General features: G+C 39.7%; 1 protein-coding gene and 1 long non-coding RNA gene across 4 annotated transcripts in view; one reads left to right on the top strand and one right to left on the bottom strand.

Annotated features, from left to right (window-relative positions):
* Positions 1-22,260, bottom strand: part of LOC106043321 (transmembrane protein 263-like) — a 195,821-nt gene that overhangs the window by 149,848 nt on the left and 23,713 nt on the right. The gene's annotated exons all lie outside the window — the stretch shown is intronic.
* LOC136790918 (uncharacterized) lies at positions 14,379-20,495 on the top strand. Its single transcript, XR_010831786.1, has 3 exons — positions 14,379-14,498; positions 16,402-16,525; positions 20,411-20,495. It is a non-coding gene; the product is annotated as an uncharacterized lncRNA (long non-coding RNA).

Here is a 22,260-nt window from a genome sequence, read left to right as displayed (position 1 = left end):
ATCCCTAGGGTTAAGCAAGTACAGTGTCCCGCAAATGGGTAAAATTAACACACACTCCACATCCATGTTGTCAGAATAAGCACACAGATCTTCCTTCTGGCAGTACAGCCTTATACATTTCCAGCTAGTTTTGCTGGTCTGTCCTTCTGGACGGAGTGGTCAATCCTACTGGAAGCAGATTTGCCCTCAAGTCCACTACTCAGGAAATGAATTTCTAATATGTGTGGTCTGAAGAATTGGAAACAAGTGTCAACTCACTCACTAACCTTGCTGTATTGCAAGAGCCGGGATTCAGTTCAACTGCAAGCTGTGATTGAGAAGTAGGTTAAAAGCATTAATATATGACTTCTTTCAATTTGCCAGATTATCTTAAGAATGCCTTCCAAGGACTTTATTTATTTTCTTCTAGTGATACAAGTCATTCAATACACAGATGCATAATCAGATTGTATGACAACTAGAAAGTGAAGCAAAAGAAAAGCCAGCTTGTCTTTAGGCAAGGAACTCTCCCATTTTATTTCTGACATTAGGAACGCATGCACATACAACAACATGCACATAAACACACATTCAGCAGATGGATTTTTTTTTCCTTCTTGAGCTATTAGTCACACTTTGTGATTCAAATGAACACATTCAATCTACTCTGCAATAATGATGTAATCGCTCCCATTTTTTCCACTGGAAAGCCATGATTTAACCGATTGCTCTCCTTGTGCCTAACGCTCAAGGACCAGCAGCTCAAAAGAAGACAGAACATTAATACAACACAGTGAAGAAACTTGTGCTTTTCCATCCACCTTGCATTAAGTAGTAAGAGTAAATTTATTAAAGGCATAAAAGTAGGTTCATTAGATAATGACACTGCTTTAGTGCTATGACTCAGTAATGAAGACAACAAGCAGCTTTTCTTAAACAGCACTAATTAATAGGAGAAAGGTAGGAAGGAAAAAACCTATATTCAAAATACAAAACCAAAAACATATGAGGAACTACACCATCTCTGAAGCGTTACTTCAGTCATGGCTTACTCTAACAAGATCTATACACAGAAACAAAACATGAAAGAGGTGTGGTAAAGGAGGAATTTAGCACAGAATTCTCCCCAAATCCATTTGTACAAGACGTCAACAAACAGGGAAGGTCTCAACAGGGGAGGAAGCAACCTCTCAGCTAGTTGGCAGGCACATTTTTTCTTTTACTTTTTCTTCCTGAAGAAGTACTCAAAAAGCCTCTTAAAAGTCAACCAAAATAGAAAGCCGTGCTTCCTATCTCAAGGAACACAGAAAACACTTGCAGATACAATACGACAAAGGCAATAAAGACCCAGGCAGAGAGACACTCAAGAGCAGCAGCAATAATACTATGTAAGTATTCAGCAAAGGTTAATGCACAGAGTGCCATTTTTATTTATTTATTTAAACTCCATAAGATATAAATTGAGGGAATAAACACCAACACCAAAATTAAGTGGCTATGTTCTGGTAGCTATCTGGAAAGAGTTATGAACAGCTCAGCTTTCCCCACCTCTCTATTCATATGACTCCCCAAATCTACCATATCTGTCATAACAGATGCATTGCAGTATCTGAACACAGCACATTGCGTGACGGGAAATGGTACAGATCAAATCACTTTGAACAAATCTGTAAATTCAAGGTTTCCTATGAGAAAAGGCCTGGCCTCACAGAAACTACTCATCTATTTCTACGCATTAGACAGCCTTACACAGCATCTGCACGCTGCCTCATCTTCCCTTCCCCCTTACCCCCCCACTTTACTGTGCACAGAAATGAGTCAGTATAATATCACAGCCTATGGCTATGACAAACATCTTTGGATTATTTTCCTTCTTTGATGCTATGAAGTATCACGAATGTATTTGATATCCACAACCAAAGCTGTAATTGAATTTGTGGAAGGGAGGAAAAAGTCCATTTTCGTTGCCTGACGCAATGGTACCTGAAACCAGCAACAATAATCTGCCAACACAAAGCACAAGAACGACGATCATATCTGACACCATTTTCCAAGCCAAGACAATGATAGGTGGATGAACAAATGAGTCTAGACAATCTCATGCTGCAGCATTAATGAATGCCACAAGGGTCTGATGCTTCATGACCCAAGCATCAACTGTGGGATAGACAGTATGACTTCTAGGTCTTCTCCACCTTTAACCCTCTTTCATTACAGCTACAGAATCAAACAACCATTTTGGACTTGCAAACTAACTCTGTGAGCTTGTTACTTGCCTTAAATCTGAGAAAGGTAAATATTATCTTACCACTGGGATTGTTTGCCCTACAAAGCAGAAACTCAGTCACGTACAAAAAACTTCACTGGGGAGGTTGCAAGTAAAACACGTGGGTTATGCTTCATTATTATACAACCAGATTTAAGAATTTCCTTCCCGAAGTTAAAATACAGTGAGCAGAACTCATCTGTACTATACCATCGCTTTCCCTGTGGATGTTCTGGGGTTTGGTTTTGTTGAGGAGGAGATAAGGCATGCCTGTCGATATTGAAAATGCATGAGAAAAATCACACCAGTGTAATGAGCTCCTCTGCCTTGAGAAAGGAGCAAAAGGATCCTGCCACCACTTTGTACTTCAGCCTCCAGCCAAGAGTAAAGTCCCTCAAAGCCAGCTTCAGGATCCCAGAAAGATCAGAATCTGTAGAGAGTAGGAAAATTAACGAAGGGGAAAGAGAAATAACTTCTTCCACCCAACGCAGGCTAGAGCCACGGCACTCTGACATTAAAGCCTTGGTATTGTCACAGAGCTTGCCATATGATAACGTGAACAAAGAACAGTACAAGCAGCCTCTATCACTGATCTGTCTTCCTCTCCAAGATTATCATCACAAGCATCCTATTTTACTCATTACCCTGAGCTCCTGCTTAAGCTATATTACACGTCTCAATTCTTTCTGTGCCACAAGAACATGTCCTAGTTGTATTACGTATGTTACTCCGTGGACAATATTATACTTCTCCAGAGAAATGGGTACCTTCAAAGCAGTGGAAGAGCAACACATCCCTAAATTCTCCACCAACTGCTATACAGCTGTCTACAAGTGAAAGGCTTAACATCACAGACAAACTACTTTTCTAAATAAAGATCTTGAGGAAGTTCCATAGTTTTCAATACTAGCATGAAAGAATTCCGATGTTAAATGATTTAACAATGACAACAAACCTGGTAACTTTCTGAAGCTATATAATGTCTATTGTATCTAGCAATGCAGCCTAGGGGAAAAACAACAGAGTTTAGGGTTGTCCAACTCCAGATACCGTGTATCCTGCAGACTCGTAGTTTTATTAGCATTACAAATGGCTCCTGGAATGAACAAAACACACCCATGGTTCTTGCTCTAGTGAGAACAATACCAAGTGCTGTGAACCTTTGGAGACCTTCAGTTTAGAGGTTCAGTTCACTGACCATAGCGTACCATAAAGAATGATCTCCCCTTTGTTAATGTCAGATCTACAGTGTACCTAACTCATCAGCACAAACAAACCAAGAAATGTGATGAAAAATGCTGTTCTGAATCAGTATTTCTCAAAATTGGACTGGGGATTGAGACTAAGGAAAGAAGATTAGAATGCCAGCCTGCAAAGCAGGGAGCACAGATCCTGTACCTACACAGCTCAATCAATGTGAGCTAGGGTAAAGTACTCTTTATCAGAGTAAAGATTTGAGCTTCGTTGCCTCATAATACAGGAAAACAGTCAAAGCCCCTGATCTCACAGTGGGGTAAGTTCATATTATCCACAGGCTTCTGAAGAAAAGCAATAGAGTACAGCAAAGAGGGGCAATAGTTCAGCCTATATAAAGTCAAAAAACAAAATACAAAGTATTACAATGTTAGATTCAACTTATGAAAATTTTACAATTACATAAACTGCCAAGTGACAGAGACTCAGAAGAAACTGGAAGACAAGAGCAGAGCTCTCACATTACTTTGTTACAAGCACGTGTTGTTTGCAGTGGTTGGTTTGTACTGTAGCACTGGGGAGGTTGTATTCATTTTCATGTTGTTTTGAAGTTAAAAAACTAGTGTAACTTCTTAGTAAAGTATGAAGTTATAATTCAGAGTAGCAGAAACCTAGCACGACAGTGGGCTGAAGACAAGCAGCAAAAAAATTGAAGCAAAAGAATCCGATTGTATACAAGATAGAAATAAAGTAATGGTTGCTTCTTTTGCATTTTTGAAAGAACCCTTATGGAGGAGGAGGCTGCCCAACTGCAGTATAACACACAGCTCCATTACTACATTGTAATGCTTTGAGGAATGCAGAGATTAACATTCTGTGGGCTTTCTGAACCCACATACATACGTGTCAGCTTAGCAGAGCCAAGCAGTCAATAAGCTTACTTAGCTACATAAAGAAAAAGCCTCAAACCAGAGAGAACACCACCTTGTGAAAGCAAGTTTCAGTCTAAGTTTCAAATGTGTTAACAAAACAGTGAAGAAAAGTAAGATTTTCAATATACCACAGTCCTTCAAGTAAGCATCTTCAAGAGCATTATTTTCAGAACATACTGGAAAGGCAATATCCTCCTGTCTTTAGGCTACTAAAACTGACCCTTGTGCTCCATGTCCCAAAGCCGCACTACAAATGAGATGACTTATGAAGGCAATGCTGTACCTCCAAAAAAATCTCCAGGGCAACAAACGTGGGAATGTTATCACTCTGAGGCAGCAACCTCAATTACAGAGCCAAGAGGAGCTGGTGTGTGTGTGCCTGTACCTTACCTCGCAATCCAGCTCAACCCCACCTTTTTCAGCAGTTTAAGAAAGTAAAATGGACAGGACAGGAGCAGCAAGCAAAGGATGTACCTTTCACTCTACCGTGCACTATAGGGATAGTCACAGCAAAACAGACACCTTCAGGTGTTGATAGATCTAGGAGCAGAGATGCATCAGGTCCTAGCCTCTACCTAACGTTTCAGAAACTGCCAATTTTAGCCAGTTTAAACAGCTGCCTATTTAGATTTTAAGGGAGTTGCTCTAAAAGCGCCACTAGGAAGGCTGGTGAAAAGGGTGGAAATCAAAGCTCTGCTTGTAGAAAGTTGTTACTTAAAATATGCTTTATACCCACTAAACAAAAATAACCCAAGACGATCTTCGGAAGATCACTATTAAAACATTCCCTGCCTTATTTATTCTCTAACACAACTGAGACATGGTGAAGATTTACTTTTACGTTAAGGAGAGGTGCCTTCTTACATGCCCACAGTATGCATCAATGATCTAGCACTGCCTGACTTGTTGCAATAGTTTATTGTTTTACTGTTCTGAAATCACAGTTGTATGTGAACATCAAACATTGTGGGATGAATCCTCCTATTTTACAGAGTGATCAAAGGAACTAATAAACTAACTCTCATGAAGGAAATTTCATTTAGCCAATGCCACAGGCGGGGGCAATGTCTACCAACTTGGAACCATGTGGAGTCATTTTTTGGAACCTGGCATCGATATTCAGAGATAATCATACAAAAGACTCATTGTTCTGGATTGTTATTGTGTGTGAGAAGCAAAAGGTTTCCCCTCTTTTGCCAGCCACATATATTATAGTCTTACGCAATGAAACAGATTGCTTCCTTTTGCCTGTGCAACGGTCATTAACCTTTATTTTTGTGTAGATTCAGTGTATTTTGTTTGCTTATGAGATCATTTTTTCTTCGGTCTACCACAGCTTTTATTTCCACTTTCCATTTTCCACTCTGTATGTGCATTTTTATATATGTACTTTTAGTCAGAAGTGCATACAGAATGTTCTAGTACAAGGTCCACACACTCATCCAGGACCAATAAAGTGGAAAGACAGTCCTTGTGGAGATGAGATTTCTTTACAAATTACATTTTTTTCCTGCTACTCTTCAATACCATCTTTCAGAACAACCAAATTCAGAAAAGTGAAGAGATGCTCACCTTAAAGAAAAACTTCAAAAGTTTGTTTGCATTCTTCTCATAATTATCTATTCAGAGTCTTCCTGTCAGTACCCAGCTTCAGGTTCAGAAATCACCCTTCTTCTTGAAGAGACATGAATGTGTTTTTTTTTTTTGTCATGACCCAAAATTCCTTTTTTTTTTTTTTTTGAGGCACTGCTTTATGCACGCTATGTATTAAATGCTTGCCAGACAGTATCTGAATTCAGCCGCAAATGCAACACTCACTACCTTTGCCAACAACAGTATTTCATTTATCATTGGTGGTTTATTCTCTAGAGAGTTTTTGCTTTGTTTTTTTCCCTTCTACTGATTTTATGTAGATTTCAGCAAACAGAAAAGTAAGCACAGTCTACACAGTGCAAATTAGAAACCTGATGACCGGTTACTGATAATTTGTCTTGCACTTCAGTAGACACAGTTGCTGAAAGCCAGACAGGCAAATACACCTGATAAACATGGATAAACAGAATAGTCTTCACCATCTTTTCCCATCCAAAAGCAAGGAACTAAGAATACCAGCAGATTCAAATCACACAAGTGTTGTATAGTTTTTCAGCCATGTGCTGTTTAGAGTTCCACTGTCTAAAAAAAAAAAAAGTCCCCATATGGCTGCTAACTGTCCAAGCTCATTCTGATAAATTCAAAATCAAAATGGAAGCACAGATGTTTTGCAAACTTATTTACAGCAAGAGGACATTGTTTGTATAAAGCAGTGGCATTCTCTACATACATAAAAAACACCTAAAGGTTGGGAGTATTCCAGTGGTATTTTTAAGTACCACGGCATTTTAAAAGACCTAGTAAAAGCCCTGAAGTGATATATAGGTGACAAGCAGGTATCATTTCCTTTGCCCCCACATAAGGGTGGGGTTTTATTTTATTTTGTTTTCCCCTCCAAAAAGTAATCGGGATGCTGAGGACAAATAACAGACTTCAGCTCTGTGCTCCTGGGTCTGCTAGTGTTCATGCATGGGAGGGAAAAGTGTTGAGTGATGAAGAGCTTCAGGAAAAAAAAAGTCCCTGTTCCATATCAAGGGAAAGCAGATGAGCCCCATGCCAGAAAAGCCAGATTGTAAGAGACAGAGCTGCACTCTGGGACCACTTGCAAACAAAGCTGGTAGCATTTGTGATTCACACTAGCACATATGCTTGTTTTGGTGTTGAAGTCTCAGTCAAGGACTCGATAATCCTAAAGAAGGAACTCTAAAAGAAAGAATAAGACAAACAATAAAATAAGGTACCCTTTTCATGTGTAAAAAACCTAGATATTTCATTTGTTAAAGGGATACATACATAGACCTCATCTACCAGAATGGTGAGCACTCAAGCAAGGAACCTAACTTCAAGTACCTGGCACATCCAATTTGTATAAAGACCTTGAATGAAGACTTGTCTTCCCCATCCTGGTTGTTGTTAGTTTCATAAATGAAATCCTTCCTTGTGTTTCCAGTTTGTTTTTTATTTTTTTTTTATTTTTAAAGATATTCCTGAACTAGAGGATAAAATTATTTTCTAAGCATGTTTTGTCAGATTTCTTATTGCAAAATAAATTAAGATTTGTTAATAAAAATATTAGGAAATTCCCTACAACCTATGCTAAAAATGACAACTCACATGAAAAACAAAACAGAAAACAACTTTCTCCAACCATTTCTTCTCTTGTATTTCTTGCAATCTATAAGGTAACAAGGTGAGCTAAGGACAAAGTAGCAGTTCCTCCGATTTGCTCATGGGAAACTTACCTTCAAAACATCATTTTAAATGCAGTTTTCAAATATATATTATTTAATACATCAGCAACACATTGCACCTTACAACAGTGCTCTTCTTAATGAACATTGCAGTGCCTTGAGAAAAATGAGAAGAGAAGTGCTTTCAGCACAATCATTACACATTAAAAATTAAGGAATCAGAAAGGAAGCACAGCTCAGCACCCTTGTGATAAACATATTTCTCATTTATACAGATTTGAAACAGCATCCTGCTGTTAAAGCTGGTAACAGATTGCTACAGTGTGTGAACAGCATCACTTGTCGATATTTAGTCACCTTCTCTTTTGCACTCATGGTGTTCAAAAAAAGGAGGTAGGCACTAACAATTTACAGATCAGACAACTAATTCACACCAAATGGCTTTTGAACAAAGATGGCATTAGAAAAACCAAGATTTCAAATAATTTATTAAACTAAGCTTCTTCCTTCCCTTTCCTAACAAATTGTCATCTCTCTACCTCTCTCCAGCTGGACTACAGACCTCATGAGGAGCTGTAACAAATTAGTTCATGGCTGTGTAAGCTTCTGCTTCATTACACAGCATAATGATAACTCAGGGAAGAAACTCCAACCCTACTCTTTCTTTACGTCCCCTCTAACTCCCTGTAGGAAGCATTCTTCTGGTGATTTTGTTAATGGGCAGTAAGTTACCCAATGTTCAATCTTTCAATAATTTTTTCCAATTGTTTTGATTTTTCAAATCAATTAAAAGATTGATGACTAAAAGGATAAAATAACTCAGAGTAAAAGATCTACCTTGTTCCAAGGGCAACATACACAACTAGAAATAGTGCCTCGAGAAGAGCCCAGTACATTTGCATGCATTCAACTGACAGAGAGCCCTAGAGGTAAGCAGAGCTCCTAACTTCTCAGTGCAAGCAAGAAAGCTAGATATTAACAGAAACGTAAAGCTTTTGTTGCGAAGTTAAGACTGCACATCCAGCTTACACCATTGCTAGCTCTGTTTTTTAAGAAGTATCATGAGAACACTGAAGTCCTCCCAGACTCACGTAAGTGCAGCGTATGCTACTGTTTTTCAGCACCAGTTGGTTTTAGTACATGCTAGGCTGTAAATAAGGTCTTGAAAAAGGTGTTTTTAAAAGGACAGAACTGCAACCCCCTAAAACACCACAAAATGCAGGAGCCACCACCACATTATCAGTAGTCAGAGGGCTATCGATGCCTCAGGCATCGCACAGCCCTGGAAGCACCAGTCTAATGCCAACTGCCTTGGGCGTAAGGGGCCAGCTAGCGCATATAGGTACTTGCGCAGGATCTTTAAATTGCTGACAAACACACCGTGCCCCTAGGAGTTCTGCAAACCTATAAAGCATATGGCATAACACCCGGTACGGAGATTCCAACTCTTCAGTTAAGGAATATCAATAGTTTCACGGCCAGATTGAAATTTAACTATGTAAGCTTCATTCTTGTTCTCTAAACAACAGCATGAGTTCTAGGCTGCTATGGCAGGGCGGTGTTTCCCAAGCTTTCCTTTTCAATATTTCAACATTTTTGTTATTTTAAGACAATGCGATGTTCCAACAAGAAGCAGCTTTAGAAGAGGCACGGCTTTGGCTGCTTTAAAGAATTTACGATTCTATTTCAGCAAAGTCCAAACAATACTCGTCTTTACCACCTACCCTTTACTGGCTTCATCACTGCTAATACTGCAGCATCAGTATCAGTTTAAGAAGCATTTGAACTGTGCACTTAGTCACATGGTCTAAAATTCTGGGTAGACCTGTGTGGTGCCAGGAGTTGGACTCGATGATCCTTATGGGTCCCTTCCAACTCGGGATATTCTATGATTCTATGATCACACACACTAATGGATGTTGCCATATATGTTGACATGGTGATACCACCAACCGCATCTTTCTGCATTGTTTCTGCCAGGAAAGACAACAACGAAGAGACAGGAAGTAGGATAATGAGTGCCAGATATCTGACAGAAGTGTTTTGTCTAGTTTTTTTTTAAGGTCCTCATTTTAAATAATAATTCATAAACTAAATAATTCAATAAGTGTAAAAAATGAGCTTTAAACCTCTCTAGATCTCTACTAATATAATACTGTATTTTCCCTGGGATAGAAGGAAACAGTAGAATCACTTCTGGTGCAACACATTTAACATCGCAGCTTCTGTTTAGTTTATTTCTTAAAAGTATAGCAACCTCATATACTTTATTATTCCAGCAAGTATCAGACAAAAGAGCACAGCCATGTTGCCTTATGAATTTCTGTGGCTAAATATGCAATATAGGATCTTAAACTACTCTGATAAAAACAGAAGACATGACAAATACCAGTATTTCAGGAAAACTGAAAAACATCCTGTTTTCTTTGGTAAAACAGTCCTTCTGGATTCTTTGACCCTTATTCATGCATAGAGACTTCATCCTTTCCCAGTAATTGCTCTTTGAGATTCAACAAAAGGTCCATGAAGCCAGAGAAAAAGTGATAGGACATCAGTAAATGAAGCATGAGTCATTATCATCTGCCATCACTCAAGCACATGAATGTGAATGCTGGCACAAACGTAGACATTAAATACACTGATGACACTGACTCACAGGGTGCAGAAGTTAACCATCAATGTAGTCATCACACTCTCTATACTTCAAGCTTCAAGTGCACTCTGTAATAATGAGATTCTTCATGCTCTAGACAAATTCAGCAATGGAAGGCCTGAGGCTTCACATCAATTCAGCCTGCGTCAACGGCTTAAAGAGAAAAAAGCAGGCCTATCAAACTTCAAATTCTTTCAGTGAGAATCTCAGAGACTGAAGTTTATTGTACCTTTTATCCTTCCAACTCCAATAAAAATAAACAAATAAAATGAAGAGATGTTAAAAAACAGATCTTTCTCCTCTAAAAATAAACAAACAACAACAATCAAAACTAACAACCTCTTCCTTAATATTATCTTATCCTGAAATGAAACAGAGATGCAATCCTAAAACAGGTCAAGACAAACATTAAAAAAGAGGCTGTGGAAAGCCAACAGGTACGTTGTTGCATGCATGTAAAATAATCTTTTTCGAAATCACGCTTTTGCATTATGCAATAGCTAAAGGAAAAGTAATACTTTTGTAAGATGGGAAAGGAAGCAGTAAAATTCTGATGGAATTCAGTGAAAATTTTGACACCAACTTCAAATGAATCCACTACTTAAGCTGAAGAGGAGCTAAAAAGAATATTAAAATTCATCAGCATAATAAGTGCTGTAATTGTTGGAAAACTGTAGCAACAAATTCTGTCTCAGAATACTGCTGCCATCTCCTCTATCAAAACACATTACAGATCGAAGTATCTGTAATTGAACCATAAATTTCCTTTGTTTTTAGAGAGATTGACTGAGTAAAACAGAACGGTATATTTAAGTGATACACTCAATAGTACCGAAACAAAATATTATTTCAGAGCAAATTTAAAATGATATTTCATTACATTCCATATCAGAAAAAAAGTAAAGAAGTGATGAAGACCACAATTCAGTATCTCTGAGATACAGAGAAGGAGCTCTAAAACTTGATTTCCTTGGATCATAGCCACAAGTTCTTAATGATACATTGATTCAATTAATAATCAATGAATTAATAACCTCTGGGAAAGAGAGATTATAGTCTCTATTCCAAAAGTACCCAAGACATTCTGAAGACTACTTTAATCTAGATTAACACAAACTTAAGAAATTCTCTCAAAGTCATCTTCTAATTTCAAGTCACTGAGGTTACCCAGTGAAACAGAACAACAACTAGAATACAAAGGTGAGTTCTGCAAAATGATACACAGCAGTAATGGTTGGGATAGGTCCTGGAATACACACTAATCATTTTTAGGAAATAAAGTGAAGTTCCTGGTAAATCTTTGAAACTAATAGTACAGAATTTTTTCATGTCTTCTATATTTGGAATAAAGTATCTAACCTTAGGTATGCATGTAATGAGAAATCTTTGATGTTTCTGATTATAAGAAGACAGCCTACTGACTTAGCTGTGCTAGGTAGAGTTGCTCATCAGTAGCTGCATTTTCACTTCACTAACACAACTAACACTAACTTCATTAAACACAAAGGGATATTTGTGATGGTTTTGGCTGGGACAGAGTTAATTTTCTTCAAATTTTCATCAAAATCCAAAACACAGCATCATGTGAGGTTCTACAAAGAGAAGATTAACTCTATCCCAGACAAAACCAGGACACTATTGTTCCAACTGCTTCTTTGCTCTGAAAGATCCCTTCTGAAGATACAAAAGGACTTTATTGCTCATTGTGGTTGAGGACTGTTGGGAAAGTTCATGAAGGGGTAAGGCTGTAGCACTATCAGCTTGGGGATGTCCTCCAGCCCTGTACCAACACTTCCACAATGATTAAGGAAAACTGTTGTCATGTCTAGCGGACATTGAACTTAGAGGACCTACAAGGGGCAGCTAGCAGAGCTAGGGGAAGCTGCTAAAATGGTAGCTGTAACCTACCATTGATCAAATTTAATTGCTGTACATAAGATGTGTGAGCAACTATGTGCAGCGTGTTATCTTCAAATAAAAGACAGTCTTCATCTAACAAAACAAAAACCCTAGCTTCACACTTGACTTTATAAGTGAGGTTCCTCCCTCCAAAGGAAATTAGTTCTGTGCTTTAGGTTTCAAATATTCCTCACCTCTCACTTGCAAGACAAAGATTCTTATCCCAAGTGATGAGACGAGGGGAAATGTCCTCAAGTTGCACCAGGGGAGGTTCAGGTTGGATATTATGAGAAATTTCTTTACTGAAAGGGTTGTGCAACATTGGAATAGGCTGCCCACAGAAGCAGTTGAGTCACCATCCCTGAAGGTTTTCAAGAAACACGTGGATTTGGAACTTAGTGGCATGGTTTAGTGATGGACTTTAGTACTAGGTTCAAGGTTGGACTAGATGATCTTAGAGGTCTTTTCCAACCTGAATGATTCTATGATTCTGTGATTTCACTTCTGGCATCCAACAACTCCAGCAAAACGCACAGAGGGTAACAAAATTAAAGGTACAACCCAGGTAAGCTAGTATATGCCAACGGGTCCAAACTCTACTGCAGCATCTGTGATGGGTAAAACATCAATTTCCTCCCTTCAGCACTGATTGACAAAGAGCCCTAGCACAGACATACCTTATTATTTCTGCGCAGACCTGCTTTGCTATCCTTATGCTGAAAGGGTCATAGCCTCCCTGTAGAGATGCCTTTATGGCCTGTGTAAAATTAAAAGCAGGGAGCCTAATGGGTCTTGTTAAAGATTAAACAGGCACACTGATACCTAGTTCAAATTAAACTTAACACCTCAGGTTGCTCATGTCAATTTTCTGAAACATGGGGAAAAAAGGTAATTGTCAATTAATGAGACCATCGACTTGGGTTTGGTGGAAATCAATAACATGAAGCAATATGAAGCCATATAATCTTAATCAGTATTCTATAATGAAAAGGCTTTTAGACAGATAAACAGAGTAATTGGCTGTTCCCTTGTGGCCCATCCTCTAAGCTATACAACAGTCCAATTAAAATATAACATCAGGAGCTACATAGTTATTCGTTTGGGCTGTTTTGTTTTGTTTTCTGGGTTTGGTTTGTCTTTAAGTTATTTCCCCCCCCCCCATACGCACAAGGTTATATTTGCTAAATTAAAAGTTGCAGAAACTGAAACAACAAGCATAGCAAAGCCCAATACAGATCAAAGTCCATGGATCCAACTCAGGTCAGATACCACGGTCATGCGTCTTAGTTATAAAAGGCTTCCAATTCACTACCCTTCAGATTATATCTACAAACTTATTCACAATCTCTTGGCCTCCACTGGAAAACCAACACTGGTCAAGTAGAAATTCCTCTGTCCAAGATAAGCTATAAATTCCTCTCAGAACAATTTCACATGTTTCACAGAAGAAATGAGACTGTTTTGAGATTAAACATGCTTATTGCCACCATAGAATAAAGACACATGTAGTCTTCCAAAGGCAAGAAGAAAATCATTACACTGATATACTGGGAGTTCTTGAAGTGGATCAGACAAGCTGGATGGATACAACAGTGGAGAGCTTAGGCCAGGAAAATTTTTCCAGTGACTTTAAAAGGCTTGTATCGGTTCTGTTAGGTTAAAAGTTCAATATAAGCATTAAATTACAAAAAATATGCAAAATCCTCCCTGAAACAGGTTGCCCAGGGAGGTGGTGGAGTCACTGTCCCCGGGGGTGTTTAACGAAAGGTTGGACGTGGTGCTAAGGGACATGGTTCAGTGGTTGACATTGGTGGTAGGGAGATGGTTGGACCAGATTATCTTGGAGGGCTTTTCCAACCTTAATGATTCGAAGAAAATTCAAAGATACTTAGGAAATAATGAGATATTTAAATTTTTTTAAAAAATATTTTAAAAAAATAATTTAAAAAAATTATTTGGCAAGTTAAAAATTAAGCTAGATAATTCTTTTTTAGCACACGCCAGTTTGAGAATATTGGACCAGTACTGTAAGGAGCAGATCAGTCAGACCCAGACAGGTTGCTCGGTACTGGACAAATGAATGGCAGAACTCAAAATGAAGCTGTCTCCACAGCAACACAAACACAAAAAAAGCTACATTTGTGACCCAACACATTGTATCTGTTAAAAATTCTGACTGGTCAGCTGCAAGAAGGGAGCCTTCACTTCACTGAGTTTGCTCTCCAGCAATCCTGCAAAATATATAGGCGTTATACAATAACATGTGTTTTGCATTTCCTTAAACATGGCAGGTAGGTTGGAAACATATGGCACAGACAAGCAGCTCTCTCACAGCTAACATTTTACCTACTTTCACAGAAGTGACCCGCAAAACATTTTGGCTATAAAGAAACACGTTAACCACATTCACTTAAAAAAAGTCATCTTTCTGGTTGTCTTTGGGAGCCGCAGCCCCATGAACACCTACGCAGTGCTATGCCAGGGAAGGAGGGGGAGATTGAAGGAACCACACAAACAGCACTTCCTCTTTTCCTTCTAATGAAAAAGAGCACCTCACTGTTACTTACAGGCATGAAAGAGCCAGCATACACTCTAGATGCCATGATCTCTGATGCAACAATGCCAAATACTGTAGGGTTAGCAGAAAAAGGCAAACCAAAGAAAAAATACTGAGCTTAGTACGGATTAAAATTCCCAAGGTGATTTCAAAAGATTACTTAAGCCCTCTGAGAAGGAAAAGCATGGAAGAGGTGTCAGCATTCCGTTAACAATGCACTTATTATCCACCATCCACTGGAAATACTGTAGCACTTCAGATCTTGTTAGTATTAGAATCACTCATATGTTTACAAATAGATTTTCATCCTCGAAACTGAAGTGAGTCTTATGCATTGGGAGCGTCACAGCATGTTGGACACTATCACACAGGCCATTACAGTTTTAATGTACAAGCTAAGCAAGCTACATTTCAGAGAGAATGGAAAGCAGCATTTGAATAGCAGCATGAAACTGTTTAATTAAGGACATTTTTTTAGAGAATTATTGAACTTATTAAATTTAATGTCAGGCTTGAAATTAAATACCCAAATGTATTAAACATGAAAAAGAGAGCCACTTTAGCATCTTGCACTACATCTCAGCTGTATCATGAGTTCCATATAGATAGAAGTAAGGAAAAAGCTAATGGATTGGGCAGGGGGGGATTAATTCAAACCAAATCATCAGTTCTGGTTTAGAAACTAAAGCTGGTGGAAATGATTCAGAGCGTCACAGTTGTTCTTCTAGTGCATGAAGCATATCAGCCATCGCTGTATGGGAAGAGAGGGAAATGAGAAGTAGAGCTGCTGTTATAGGGAATCTCTATTAAAAAGGCAACTGCCCTTCAGCTAAGGAAGTTTCTGTAATGACTATCCCTTTTGTCTCTTTACAGCCATTCTTTTTGGGTTTTACAGAATTAAATAAGCTTCGCTGATATCGGAACATTTACCAGCTCTATAGCTTTCTTATTTGTTAAAAAGTGTACAAACCCTACGACCTAGTGTAACATTTACAGGGCTTGTTAAAGGTCAGCAGCAAACATTCTTGAAAGCAAAGAGGCAGTGGTAGATTAACTTTTGAAAGTGAAAGAAGGAAAAAAAAATCACTAAAAATAAAGGGGAAAAAATGTCAGAACTCCAGTAGCAGCAAGTGGTGAGAAGAAATTAAATCATCCTACCCTGCCAAACATCCTCATTCTTCTCCTGCAAATACCACAGCTTTTATCATGCAGCTGTCAAATACCAAGACACTGTTTATCGTGGAATAGGCAAGTACAAAATTCAGTTGTGGAATTTTCATATTCAGTAATGGTATATTTATATAAATAAAGGGAAGCTCTTATACAAAATACATATACAAAAAGACCACAGTTTACAGGACCCAGGATGCCCGTTATTTTTTTATATGAAGGTCCAGTATATCTGATGTCAGTCCCATATTCAGTTCACAGCATGCTGGAGTTTTCTATTTTTAATATGAGCATATCATAAATAGATAGGCAGGAGCCAATCTCAGAAGAAATATTTGAGATATAGGGATTCCCATGAAATTAACATAAAAAACAGTTTGGTATTTATTTGGTAAGATAAATAAAGCAATAAGATGAATATTTTTCAAACAGATTACCAGATACATTTAAAATCTCTGTCATTACAGAAAAAAAAGAGAAAGGTTTTGCTTCCAGCTGTCTGAGGATTTGATTGGTTTGCCTATACTGACTTATATCGGGATCACTACAGTCTCCCTCTGCAACCAAGTAGGCCACAGTCTGGAGAGAAAGGTGAGATTGCACTGCCAAAGAAATACAGTATCAGTACTGTGGTTTGCTGTATTCTTTCACCCAAAGTCCTGTAAAGCACTTTACAAATGTGAAATTGCACCCCAAAAGAGCTATGCTATGAAGACACCATTTGCTTTCTTAGTAAAGAAGAAAGAAAAAAAAAAACCACACACATGACTTTCTCATTTCAGCTTCTTAAAACACCACACCTCTTATTTTGCCAACCTGCCAGAAAGACCAGCAAATTTTGGCAGATTCTGCAGGTTTTGAGCAACAGGTTTATAAGACCTTACCATGCTTATTTTAAAGACTCATGAAGAAACTGAGATACTAACAAATACCAAATTCAAAAGGAGTTAGCAACAAAACTCCAAGTGTACCTCTGGATGATGATTCCTTGCGCAGCTACAGGAGCCTCTTAAAAAACCCTCAACACCCAAAACTTTCTGCCCCATGACATCCTCCTCAGTTTGAATGACATCCCAACTGTGCTCCTGAATCTCAAAAAAGCAAACAGTTATTACAGACTATACAGTTTCACGTTTCGTTTGGTCTACAATGCACCTACAGCTAATACCAATTAAAATCTCCACTAGTCCAAGATGTAGAAAGAAACAGCGGACTTCGAGCTTTTGCTAAATAAAGCTAAGGAAAGATAACACAGAGAAGCAGAATCTACCTCCACTGAGCTACTAGCTCTCTAAAAAGCCTGCAAGGATATTAACCCAGAAGAATAAACCGTGCTTTAGAGATTGTTTCCATTCACTGGGAATTGATTATTACTGTATTTCAGAAGGTTCCTTTAAAGAACCCTAAAGCATCCAGTAGCATTGATCCACCTATACATGGGCTTTACCTAGCAGTAGAAAGTGCTTGAACTGCAAGGTTGCATTGGCAGTAATGGTTTTTAAGACAGTTTTCAAAGAGTACGTGTGCTACAACCGCAGTTCAGCCACATTAGCACTACATGTACACTGTTCTACTGAGGCAAGGATCTTCATTGTCTTTCTCACCACTCTCTCCTTCATATTTGGATGCCCTGCCATCACTAGCGTATCTGGCACGTGATTCGGTTATTTCCTGACTTTATTGTTGTCAGTAGCAAAGAACTGCAAAACAGAAGCACAGAGGTAAGAATATCACCTTCTGACCTGACACGAAACTTGCTTATATACTCCATCAGACAGCAAAACACATCACGAAAAATCCTGAAACAGTCTGCTAATATGGTGACTGGTCACTGATCAGAGCCAGTGTTTCACTTGTGCTTGAAAAAAAAATAAATATGGTTCATAAACCCTCTCACTACAGTTTTTTCACAACAAATTCCTTCTTCTTCTTACCCATCGACAGAATCTAGATGTTTTTAATCTGATGTTCACTGACATCTGATTTCATTGTTTGCACATTATGAAATATATCAAGCTGTTAACATTAACGATGTTAATTCTACCTTCTTCAGCACCAGCTCAATTATCTCTTTGTCCCCTTCCTGTATCTCCTATTCTTGCCCCAATGCCATCCATGAGGAAAAGGAGGTAGCTATGAAAACTGTCTGCAGTATACGTGAAACAAAAGGTGCTTATAACTGACCTTTCTAAAGGACTGGCCATTACTACTTTCAAGGATATCCATTTAATAAGACAGTTGTACAAAAAAATGCAGTATATGAGTATGAATATGAGCTGAATATGAGCCAGCAGTGTGCTCAGGTGGCCAAGAAGGCCAACAGCATCCTGGCTTGCATAAGAAGCAGTGTGGCCAGCAAGTCTAGGGAAGTGATCGTCCTGCTGTACTCAGCTCTGGTGAGGCCACACCTTGAGTACTGCAAGTACCTTGCTACAAGAAGGACATGGAGGTGCTCGAGCAGGTCCAGAGAAGGGCAACGAAGCTGGTGAGGGATCTGGAGAACAAGTCTTACGAGGAGCAGCTGAGGGAGCTGGGATTGTTCAGCCTGGAGAAGAGGAGGCTCAGGGGCGACCTTATCGCTCTCTATAGGTACCTTAAAGGAGGCTGTAGCGAGGCGGGCGTTGGTCTGTTCTCCCATGTGCCTGGTGACAGGACGAGGGGGAATGGGCTAAAGTTGTGCCAGGGGAGGTTTAGGTTGGATGTTAGGAGTAACTTCTTTACAGAAAGGGTTGTTAGGCATTGGAATGGGCTGCCCAGGGAAGTGGTTGAGTCACCATCCCTGGAGGTCTTTAAAAGACGTTTAGATGTTGGGCTTAGTGATATGGTTTAGTGGAGGACTTGTTAGTGTTAGGGCAGAGGTTGGACTAGGTGATCTTGGAGGTCTCTTCCAACCTAGACGATTCTGTGATTCTGTATGATAACAGTTGAAGATATTGCAGATAAAAGGTGCACATCTGCAAGTAAAAGACCCATAAAATTGTGTCATGTACAAAAACAGCATACGAGAGTGGGACTGAGAGGAAGAAGGGATCTTCTTCCCGCTTGAAAGAATTCAAAGAAAGGAAGAAGAGGCAAAGCCACAGTTCCCCCTTTTCCTTGTGATTTGAGAAGATGTCAGACAGCAGAGGGAATTCATGACTCAGGTTTCATACAATTCAGTAACCTCCCCCCGCCCCACCGTTACACACACATCACACACACGTTAAGACTGCAAGACTGAAAAGGAAAATATTTCTTCAGCTAACTCTATGGCTGATGGCACTCTGCTCCTGTCAATGTGGCAAATGGAGTCTACCACAGGGCACTCATCTGTATTGAGAGAGAAAGTACTCCTGCCCATCAGTCACAGAATATAAGAGATACAAAAATCTGTTCCCATGATGAATAAATCAGACTTAAATAAGGTCAGGATGTCTTCAGTGTCTACTGGGAACAAACCTCATTTGAGATTATTACATTCTTGTCAAAGTCTTGGCCAGAGTCAGTTTACCTACTTCTCCTTCCTGCACTTCCTCCCTCCTTTCCCTAAAATCACTCAGCTTTGTACGTATTCACTGCTTTACCTTTTAATACCACATTGTTTTCTGTGACAAAGTGGGGTATCTTGCAACGTTACAATAAAGACGGATTTAAGTTCAAATAGCAAACTTGCTGACAGAAATAGAAAAGTACATGGAGCAACATTTCCTTCTCCCCCTCCCCTTTAAAGAGTGTCAACACCCTAGTTGTCCCATGGGAGATTGATTTCTATATCTGAGGGGCTAGAAGTCTGAAAGGAAAAATCTGACCATCATTTTTGAAAACAAACTAAATCTGCAGTTAAAAGTTCTTGTGCAATTTGAAGACTACCCTTCCCCATTCATCAGGTATAACTGCCCCAATATATCCCAGGTACTCCACGTAGGGATGAAGATTGTTTTCCTGTCAACTCATTACTCACAGACCTGGTTTCCAGTGTGGCAAAGATATAATTTAGCACAGGTCACCATCTGAGAGCAATAGCTTGTCCAAGACAAACTGAGGGCAGGGGATGGTTGGCTTCTCTGAACTAAAAGCTTTCTCATGATCTCAAATCAAACCAATGACTACTAATGGACTCCTATTAGATCATTCTGAGAGGCTATCAATTTTTCTCCCTCCCAAACTGTCCTCACAGAACCCTTATCTCCATCTGATGTCCTGTGTGGTTGTTTTTTTTTGTGCTGCAGGAAGAAAAAAAGTCAGGTGAAAAAACTGCCTGTACTTTACTCTAAAAACACTTTAGCCAGAAGTTACTGTAAATTCAACGGGTCATCTAAAAGAGCTGCTGATAAGTCATGAAGATTTGGAATCAACTCTTACTTGTTCTGTATTTTATGGGTCTTTACTAATTTCTTTCTGGCTATAATTCATTACAGCAGCATGAAAATGTGCCCACCCTCCATCCCTCTTCCTCCCAGCTGTTCACTCACTGCTGCTCTTTTCCCTTTACCCCAGCCACACTCCATGATCTGCAAGGATACAGCTTCTTTCCATGGAAAAAAAAAACACTCTGAACAAAAAGATTAAAATCTCAACCTGCAAACTACCAGGTACTTTTAAAATTTTTTTTTTTTCCCCTTGCACCTGCCTCAAAGGAAAAGAAAGAGCAGCTAACTGCTTTCAAGAAGGACAAGGCATCTTACGTAAGGCCTGCTTCCCCCCTCCCCAAAATCCTAACAGATTCTCACAAGCAACACACGGGGGTCCCCTGGGGCCACCCACCTCCTGGCTGCACCAGGCGATGTAGATCTGCAATTCCAGACAAGACAACTCGACTGTTTTCACAGGCTTTGCACAGCTGTCTGAAAACAGGTCAGAGGGCACATTTCGCTTTAAGTGGAATTGAAAGTGCCCACTGAATCAGCAGGAGGTTTCCTGCTATGCTGTGAAGCTGGTCTGAAAATACAGCTAAGGGCTGCAAAGATCTCAACAGCTATTGTGCATTGTGCTACAATTTTTACTCCTTTCAATATTTAGCACCCATAAACCTAATCCCCTGTCTGGATAACACCTCCTTTAAAGATATTCTATTGCTGACTGGGAAATTTAGGATGGTTTCCACACCGAGATCCCCATTGAGAGAGGGGGCATCAAAAAAACTTGGAACATAAAGGAGAACGAGAAGGGAATTAGAGGAAAAAGAAGCTTTGCTAAGTCTCCAAGTTTTGTTCCTGAAATTCATTACTCATAAAATAGGAAAGCCCTGACACATTCTTGATGTCACGGAACTTAAACTCACAGAAAAAGCAAGCGTGATGTAAAAAAAGCCACTCTATTACTCTAATCACATCTGTCAGCATCGGCTTAAGCAAGACCTCGGTTGTCTGATCAGCGCCTGTCCCAGCCCTTGGCAGCCCTCTACTGGGCTGCCTGCAGCAACACCACAGCCGCAAAGAAACGGGGGGAATGGAAAATCCCACTGCTGGAGAGAGCTCCCACCCAGGGGCTCCGCGGAGAGGTGCCAGCAGCTGTTGGAGGATGCGCTGCGCACGCCAGCTGATTCCCGCAGAAAGTTCCGCCTGAGCGCTACAGCTCATTTGCCAGTCACTATTCCCAAGTTGCGTCCGGAGTGTTTTACCTGCATGGGACAGTTGAAGAAAACGTTTCTGAAAATGAACAGGGGTGAATGCAGCGCCGAACTCCAGAGCTATAGGCGCCAGAGCCACAGAAAACTCCTCAATGCCCTTTGCAGACAGTTCCCCGAGGGCAGGCTCTTCAGCCTCCTCCTCGGTGTGTTTGGCAGCCTGCTTCCCAGCGTAGATTTAAGTGTTTGTTTTCAATAGCACATGTCAGCATGCTGGGTGGTTAACTTGCAATGTGTCACACAAAACAAGAACAAGCCTCCCAGTTAATCAAATATCAACAAAGTGTCTCATGTCATATTCATGATACCTGGATCAGAGCCAAGAGGAGCGAAGTTTGAAAGGCAAGATCCTGCTGTTTTCCCCACTGTCTTAATTGCTGCTTCTACTAACTTCAGTGTAGCACATGGACATCAAAAGATGACTCCTCTAGGCTATCACAAAAGACATCCTTAGTGATACCTGCCATTGCACCTCTCTTCCTCCCTAAAATCTGGGAATGCCAGGAGAGCACATAGCGGCCCCAAACCCTGTCCTTAGGTTCCTTATAAGCTCACCTGCACACTACAGGCTCTACTCACGTGGACAACACATCCTTCCACCTACAACTGGTGATGACGACAGAGAAGGTAACTCACTCTACATCCATGCTTCCTCCAGGAAGAAGCAATCCCTGGCTTTGGGAGCACTGCTGCTTTTGGGCTATGAACTGAGAACATGTGG

The sequence above is a fragment of the Anser cygnoides genome, chromosome 5 (genome assembly GCF_040182565.1).
Source record: "Anser cygnoides isolate HZ-2024a breed goose chromosome 5, Taihu_goose_T2T_genome, whole genome shotgun sequence".
Classification (NCBI taxonomy): Eukaryota; Metazoa; Chordata; class Aves; order Anseriformes; family Anatidae; genus Anser; species Anser cygnoides.
Note: the sequence above shows the minus strand (reverse complement) of the source record. Positions and strands in the feature narration are given on the sequence as shown.